Source organism: Condylura cristata, unplaced genomic scaffold (assembly GCF_000260355.1).
Source record: "Condylura cristata isolate star-nosed mole 26May11 unplaced genomic scaffold, ConCri1.0 scaffold00042, whole genome shotgun sequence".
NCBI lineage: Eukaryota > Metazoa > Chordata > Mammalia > Eulipotyphla > Talpidae > Condylura > Condylura cristata.
This window is the reverse complement of record NW_004567143.1, coordinates 435284-444376: the sequence shown is the minus strand read 5'-3', so window position 1 is coordinate 444376 and position 9093 is coordinate 435284.

Below are 9093 nucleotides of genomic sequence, written 5' to 3'. Positions count from 1 at the left end.
GATGTCCACCAGGCTCCTGCAAGAAAAAGTGCCAATTTTACTACTTTTTTTTTTTGAGGCATTCAAAAACTGCCTCATGCTCATCAATGTCCAATATGCACGATGAAGACACCTCTTTGATCAGAAAACCAAGTTGATGCTAACAGCTTCGGATTCTTTTGCTCCTATTCGGAAGCAGGCATCAGGCCACGGCCTGTAAGCCCTCACACACACCGACAGGAGGAAGCGTGACTTAGCCTCTCAAGGCGGGTCTGCTGGCCCAGAAGGGCCTCCTTGGAAGAGGGGCTGGGTTCTTTGAAAGCTGATAATGTCACCCCCCTGAGGATGCAGATGGGGGCCCTCCACTCCCCACCTCGCCTAGAGAAGGCTGCATCCAGAGATGGGGCTGGGGCCATGGGCTGGGTTTTCCCCATGAACCCAGGCCTGGGAGCCTGGTGGAAAGAGCCAAAGTGGAACTGAAACAGCCCCCCTTTGTGGAGCCCAGGCTGACCGCCACCCCCCCAGGCACCATAGCTGAAACCGCTGAGGGACTTAGTTCTCCCTGATTAATTGCTCATGTGTGCACAAGGAGGCTTCTCGCTGTTCTGCTTCTAATAGAAAAACTGGAGAAAAAGAAAAAGAGAAGCACCGATGTCGTCCCCATGTACCTCACACTGCCGCCTCTGGGAGGCATAAACACATGCTCGTGGGTGGCTTTGATTGTCAGCGTCTTTGTGTTTTCTGCTGGCATTTATCCGTTCGGGCCACGACGCATCCCACACAGCAAAGAGCATTCCCGCCCAGCAAGGACTTTGGGTGTAAAACATCTAAGCTGAGCATTTAACTCCGCAGCCCTCCGCGAAGCCATTTTGCACAACTCTCATGCACAGCGGCCTCTCGCAGCATGGAACCACCAAACACGCGGAGACATTGGAACGGAGGCTTGTTGCAGCTTTGCCACGAGTTGTTCATCCTCCCAGAAAAAGGGTGTGTGCGTTGGGTGGTAACACAGCCAGGGCTGCGACGTCAGAGCAAAGCACACCCAGTTCTGCCCATGGGAAGGGCTGCCACCTTCGCCAGCACCCCAGTGGACTAGAAGCCTCTGTTTTGTTATGTCACCTGTGGCTCTGTGCCCCTGGCGATTTATATATCAAAACACACCTTGGTTTCTCATTGCTTTTCTTTCCATCCTTTTGTTACTGTTCAAAGATCAGGTTGATTTTTAATCAAATTTTAAGTGAGTCGTGTTTTTTGAATTTCCTTGCAGGGCAGTATGGAAGCTATCCCCCAATATTTTTTTCTAAAAAGGCAGAGCATCTTTAATGAGTACACTGGAAGATTCTCACAACATCAATGTAAACTGCTGTGAAGAAGTTTCTAGACAACTGAGTAGAAATGACTGCTTCAGACTAGGTATATTGTGCATGTTCAACTGATACAAATCAGATAAAAATATATATATATATATATATTTGTACACACCAAACCTCTCCTGGATGAGATACATAGAAGAGAAAATGTCTGGAGGAAACTTCTAAAAGTCTGCAAAGTGAACCCCGGGATGAAAGGGGTGGCCTCAAAGTAGACTTGCACTTTATTTGCAAAGCGTGAATGCATACTGAGAAAATAGGGGCAGGTACGCATCCCACAACTTAAAAATTGCTAAAATATAAATTTTGATAAGAATTGCTGAAAAGGAAGACATCCCCTCGCCCTCGTGGTGGTCACCCCGAAAAGTGAGGGCTTCGAAGAACAGCCTCAGCACAGCAAGGCCACCCGCCCCGCACCCTGGCGGCCGCTCCTGTGGGGGCACCACCCCAGGCAGGCTTACAAGAAGACAGGAGATTTTCTGGGTCACAGGTCACTCTCACCACAGCTGCGGGCTGTGTTCCCCCCCGCCCCCATCTGCCAGCCCACATCCTGTGAAACCACCAGTCATGTGTCACCTGTGTCCTGTCCACCCGCTGACAGCCCTTCTCTGCTGTCATCTGGCAGTCCACCGAGTGACCCCACCTGCAGCCTCACTCCGCCGGCCAGCAGAGCCACTGTAGTGCAAACCCTGGCAGCCCACCTGGCTCCCAGGCTGAAGCCCTCTGCCGCCTGCAGGTGGCACAGAGAAGCAAGTTCCCTCTGGCCTCCACAGCCTGGAGCCAATCAGCAGGGTCTTCCTCTCCCCTCCTGCGCAGCCCTCCTCAGTCCCGCCCCCCACACCAGGCCAAGGGTGTGCCATTTCCTCCACGCACCCATTGCTCCATCCCCAGGGCCTGGAACAGCCTTCAGGCACTAACTGAAAGTTGTCCCTTCCAGGCGCCTGCACAACCCACCAAGATCTTCCCTGGGCCCTCCTCTCTCCCTTGGGCGAAGACTGAGCCTCCTGACTCACCCTCATCTGCTCTGTGCAGGCTCACTGGAGAGACCCCTCGTAAAGGAGAGTCCGGGGCCCTCCCTGGTGGCGCAACGGGTTAAAGCACAGCACTAGGAAGCTAGGTGCAGCACAGGTTCGAGCCCCGGCCAGGGGGGTAACACCCACACGCACAGCGGACCTTTCCTGTCCCACCTGCTGCTCCCCGCAGCAGTGTATTTCATCCCATTTGCCTCTTCTGCTCCCCACGCTGTCTCTGGTGAATCTTCTCACCCCCCACCCCACTCCACACTTCTGGCCTGTGCCACAGTTCTTGTGCTAAATAAATAAATCTTAAAACTAAGAAAAAGAAAAGGGAATTCAGGTGGGAGTAGCTTCTCCTCTCCTCCCTCCCTTCTTCTCTCCTCCTCTCTCAGCCTCCTCTCTAGCCCGAAGTCTGCCCATGTTGGTAATTCCGGGCATGCACAGACACTTCTGTCACTTTCATGTCCTGTTGATAAACATTGCCAACGCACGCTGAGATTTTAGAAACTCCTCCAGTGAAAGCCTGCCCGGATTTATAATGCAGGTGCAGTTACCGCCTTTCCTCACCAGGTGGCGTGTGCATTTTTTTTTCTGCGGTTCCAACTGGGTCTTCTCCAAGTTCAGGGAACTACTTGAAGGTGTGAGTTGCTCACTTCTGAACAGAGATGGCTGGAACCCGTATGACCAAAATGCATGCTTCAGTCTGCATTACTTGCAGCACTGGCTTTCTAACTGGAATTGGAAGACATGAAAGCTTGCCTACTAGAATCATTGACAACTTCATCGAAGCAAAATTTAAAAGGAATCCAATGTATGCCCCAGACTTTTCAACTATGTCTTTTATAACAACAAGGCATGCTTATCTCCAAAGACAGGACCTGGAACTTAAATCTGTAAGGGGGTGGTGTCTGTCACCCTCCTGCTGTGTGACTGTCCACCCTCTGCTCCCAGGCAAGACTAGTAACTAGCTCGTCGGTTTCTCAAATAACCGCCATTAGCCTGATGCAGCCGACAAGGCTGGAGCTTCAGGCCTCTCCTCCCTTACACCAGCTAAATTAAAACGGATTTGAGGACACGGCTGCTTGCACTTTCTCTTGCCCTCCTGCCAGCAAAGGTCCAAACTATGGCTCTTGTCCCAGGGTAGTCTGTGCATGGCCACTTGTCGTGACTTGTTCTTCTTAAATGTCTGCCATGCCCCAGGTGACTGAGACACATTTGTTCCCTCCCTCCCTCCCTCCCTCCCTCCCTCCCTCCTTCCCTCCCTCCCTCTACCTGCCCAAGCATTAAAGCATTAATTAATTTCTCAGGTTCCCAAAACTACCTTCTCAGGCAGTCAAGTCAGCAGGTTAAGGTAGACACACAATGACAGGATAAGGAATTTTGCGTCCCGGCCCCTTCATGGGCCAGACCCCTCCACTTTTTCATGCCAACCCACCAGCAATTTGATGCAATAATAGAATGTTTGTAAATTGGCTTTATTTTTTTTACTTTAGGGTGAGATCAGTTAGAAGAAGGTTGAGAAGGGGTGAGGGCTATGTAAATATACACTTGGGTGACCCCAAGCGCCTTCCCTGCCCATCCCCTCGGTCCCGCCCAACACCACAGCAGTCCTCTCCTTCCCTGTGGCTGCCCGTAGGGCCGATTCTGCCCGGTGCTTTCCTGGCACTGCGGCCATATGAAGGCTGCCCAGGTTCACAGCGCCACACTACCTTCTTGTACCCAAACGGGCAGAGCGCCAGGCACGGGGGTGGGGGTGTACAGTTAATATCACAAAGACAGGTGGCATTTCAAAAAGCAAACTAAGGTTCGGCCCTCCCTGGTGGCACAACTGGTTAGGGCACAGCATTGCAAGCCGGCCTCAGCCGCTTCAGTGCAAGTTCCATCCCCGGCCCCTGAGGTGACCCACAGGGCGCGGCAGACCTCTCCTGACCCACCTGCTGCTCCCCTCAGCAGTGAGCTTCAACAATCTGCCTGTTCTGCTCCCCGCTCTGTCTCTGGTGAATCCTCTCACCACCCCGCACCTCTGGCCTGTACCCCAGTTCTGAATGCATCTTTTAAAAAAATAATAAAGCAAAACCACAACGTGCAGGAGAACTGTAGCATGTCCTGAGAGTCTGGCTTCTCCTACATGCTGAGGTCTCAATGGCTGGAGGTGGTTTCTCACAGCTCTGTCCACTCCTTTCCAGCCTCCTCCTGCGATGCCGGGCTCCACCCACCTCCCCTTTCCACCCAGCAGTTCAGCGCCTCCCTCCTCCCTGCCAGACTTGGGCTCTCCCAGCTCTCGGAACCATCCTGAGACTGAGGGCGGGAACAGGACCTTCCGCTGCCTGCTGGGTCACCTCTGTCCTCACCTCCTACCCTGCGCGCCCATTTGAGGGGCCTGCCTTGTGGTCATTCACCTGTAGATCAGGAAGATGAGGCTATGAAAGGTGAAATGATTTGCCCAAGATCAGAAGGCCCAGCCATGGCAGGGGAACTGGCTGGTCCTTTGGGAGAACTTGAGGCTGAGAGGGGGTTTTGGGGGGGTGGAAGGGAGGGGGGCCTGTACTGCTCACGGCCCCATCAGGTATACTTTACATCCTTCCTCCTTTGCGTGCAATGTGTCTTCCCCTCTGTGTAGGCCCTTGTCATCCCCACCCCCCCCCCCATGCAGGGCACCACAGTCCCCCTGGACCTCCCTCTCCTCGGAGGGGCTCTGATTTGCAGTTGCCTGTTCATTTTGCTTTTTAATTTATGATAGTCGTTTCCCAAACAGGAACATTTCAATCCTCCAGCTTCGGTTTGAGATAGCAAATCTTCATCTAAAGCTGACATCATTAAGAAAACATGATATTGGCATAATGACAAACTAATTAACCAAAGGAACAAATTATATAGCCCAGAAATTGATTTGGTTTATGACAGCACTTACATTGCAAGGCAGTGGAGGAAAAGTGAGTTTTTAGTCAATTGTGCCGGGATTACGGCAGGGGTTTTTCTTGTAATTTTGGGGGGACTTTGTTCTTCATTTTTGCACAGTATTTGATGTATCCCCTCCGGTGTAGTCGCGAAGTTCTCCCTCCACCTCGCACCTGGGACCCATCACCACAGTCCCCTGTGCCCCGCCCTGCCCTGTTGAGACTCTTCTCCTTCATGGTCCCCTCTGGGTGCCTCAGCTCTCTGGTCAACCTGCAAGTTTTGTCAAAAGGCTTCCTTTCAAAATGGAAGCAGCTTTAGGGAGAATTAGCCTCGTTCGGAGATAGCCAAGTACCCCGGCCAAGGGCAGGTGTCAGCCAGTGAAAATTCAAATTTAGAAAACGTAACCGGAAGTCAGGAGGTCTCCATCAAGGACCTCAGGGGACCGAATCAGCACAAAGCAACTTCTACCAGAAGAAAGTTCCCGAGCCTGAGTCAGACAATTCCAACACCAAAGAACACACAACAGACCCATCCACTTTATAAAGTCCCCAAACTGGCAAACCTAATCCTTGGCGATTTCAGACAAGATACAGGTTGCCTGGCAGAAAGATGAGGTGAGAGAAAAGCGAAAGTAAACCGTTTCCCTTCTGTGTTTGCCTGTGGCGGGTTCCGGTCCCGACTCTTCAATGGAGGGACTTTGAAGAAGTTACTGAAAGTCCTGTGCCTCCGGTTTTTCCATCCATAAAGTGGGACTAATAATACCTTCCCCCAAAGGGTTGGTGTGAGAAGTAAGTGAAATCATGTGTGTAAGGGCCCCAGCCGGCAGCCTGCGTAGGCGCTATAATAAATGTAGCCACGATAGCCTCCTTGCTGGATGGGCAGCCAGGATCAGAGAACAGAGGCAAAGGACAGGGAAGGCCCAACCAACCAAGGATCAAAGACAGGCAGAATCTACCTGCGGGCTTACGCCGGAGGCCGGCGCCCTCCCTCCCGGGGCCCACGCGGTCTCCTGGATGTGCTGCCTGCCAGGGCCAGCCAGCCCCACACAGCCCAAACCAGGCTGATTCGGTCCATCCGTGCAGGCCAGGGCCTGATAAGGATCGGATAAGCCCTTTTATGCAATGGGCTCACAGAGGCTGCCAGGGCTGCTCTCCTGGTTAAACTGCAGGTTCACCAGAGCCTGATGGACATATCAGGTCCAGATCTGGGCTGGGAGGAACTTTACCTTATTCAGGTCAGAAAGGGGAGGGTGGAGAGGCGACATAAACAGGGCAGGTGCACACGGATGCCTGCAGAATGCCAACTTGGCTTCCGCCCATTGGCAGAGAAGACTGGGGTTCCTCTGGGAAGCCCCGTGAGCCGAGAGGCCTGCGGCTCCTGGGGAAGCAGAGCTGAGGAAGACGTTGGGGTTTGGGCTGGCTGTCGCTAAGTGACACCTTCAGCGTCCACCCAGCGGGGGCTGGTCAGCAAACAGGAGCAGCAAGCTGCACAGGCAACAAAGTGGGTGGGCCTGTGGGCATCAGGCTGACCAGACTCCAGAGGCTACATGAATTCTGCAACGGGCAAACCTTGTCGACAGGAACAGGAAGCCTGGGACAGAGTGCACAGATCTTACAGAGCCACGAGGGCATACAGGTCTGGGTCACAAAAATGCTGGTGTCTTGAGAAGCAGCAGGACACAAGCACTTGTCAGAACCCCCTGAACAGTGCCTGTGGGGTGGGTGCCATTTATTTTCCCACCATGAAGTTGCCTTTGACAGAAAAAAATCAGATGGCTTAGTCACAGAGCTTGTCCCACTGGGGGAGGAAGGGGGGGCGCTGATGTAAGTCACAGCCCCCCTGATTTCCTCTACCACCACCATCCCCCACATATACACATCTGAAGGTCTTGTTCAGGGCTTGACAGTTAGAGAAGCACTTTCTCCTCTTGATCATCACACTCTAAGTGGACATGATTAATCCTATTTTATAGCGAAGGAAACAGGGACTCAGAAAGGCTTCAAGAGTCAGGCTGAATCGTCTGACTTCTGGAAATGAGGCGTCATCCCAGCCTAAGGAAACGGCGGCCCAGAGATTGTCAGCCGCTTGCTACAAGCGGCCCTGCCAGCTGGCACTGGTGCCCACAGCACATAAAAGGAAGAATCCTCAGACCATAATCATGGACGCTCCTGCAACACTTCCCAACCAGGACAGAGAAGCATCTAGAAGCCAGAGCCAGGCTCTGTGTGGACCCTCCGCACTCCACCCCTCACCTCTCAGGGCTCAGAGCAGCCCTCACGCCCCGGGAGGGCCAAGGATCTGGACCTGGAATGCAGGCATGACTCACCCGTGTGCTTTCTTCCTGGCAACAGCGCCCCAAAGCTAGCTCTGCTTCTCCCCGCTGGAATCACAGAGCTCCGACCCTGGGAGCCAGGGGGCCTCACCTCCTTCCCAGAGACCTTCCTGTCCTTGCCATTGTGGCATGGAAGGAGAGCATTTCCCCAAGCCTGCCTGTACTGGGGAGGAGAGGGAGGCCTGGGAGCCGTGCACACAGGCTAAGACCCTGGCACAAAACAGCGGATGGTGGCTGATCGGGGCCGGGTCGGAGGAGGGAGGGCCCCCCTTCCCTATCTGCTTCTTGTCTGTTCCACAGGAATTTCCCAACCCATGTGGAGTTACGTTTATTTATTTATTTATGTCAATGAGGGCAGTCTAGCTAGGAAATGGAAGCCATGTTCTACTATTTGTTGATAGGAAAAGAAGAAAAACTGCAAAGTATCAATTTTTTAAAAATAAAATCAGCACCTGTGATGCCCACCGCCCTTTCTCCACAGTGACCGAAAGAGGCAACAATTTAAGTGATAGAAAAACTGTGAGTGATTCACCCAGATGAGATGGAGCCAGGGAGGGCCCAGGAGTGGAGCCAGCCTGGTCCTGGGTTCACGAGACCTTGGAGCTTCTGTTTTGCAGCTCTGGTAGTGTCCCCAAACTACCAACACACCTCAGACTAAGCTGGCTGAGGGCAAGAACTGTTCTTCTTTCCTTTGATGCTTTCAGAGCACGCAGAGTAGACACCTCAGAAATATCTATTAAATATAATGTGAGGGTTCGGCTCTCCAGAGAGGACGAAAGTGGCCTGAATACTGACCTTCCCCTCTACTGGGGAACCCGCACCAAGTCCGCAGTCTGTTCTGTAAAGTGCACGGAACAGTTCAAACTGCTCATCATGTTTACAAGACCTTCCCAGGTCTGGTCCACACCTGCCTTTCAGCCTGGCTCCTGGGACAAAACCCGGGCCCTGGCTGTCAAACTGGTCCATTCACCACTCCCAGAGAGCACCTTGGGGCTCCCTGCCTTCAGGCCCCCGCTCCAGCCTTTCCCAGTCTCTCTCTGCCACTGAAAACTCTGCTGACTTTCTCCTCCGTGAAGATGGACTGATGTGCCTAGCACGGGTCTGGCTACCCCCTCCAACCTTCCAGAAGTTTTGCTAAGGTGCACCCCTGCCTTTCATTATAGTGACTTAAGTCTACCTTATCGGAGCTGCCGTCCCGCGTGTCTATTGCGGGACCAGACCCTGGAGCCTGGGAGGGGGAGGAAGACAAGTGTGAAATCAAGGCAGAGGTAGAATTGGGCTAAAGGCGCGATCCAGGCCGGGTGGGGTTTAACTGGAACGAGGACTGTGTGAGTCAATGCCTAATCCCACACGCTAGGCGGCGCCAGCAGTCTCGTTCCGGTCCAGACGCCTCGGGCTGTTGAAGTTGATGACCTGTCTAACAAGTTTCCTTCCTGCCCTCCTGTCCCTTTAAGAAGGTGAGCCAGGTGAGGCGAGACTCCGCCCCCGAGCCGGCCCC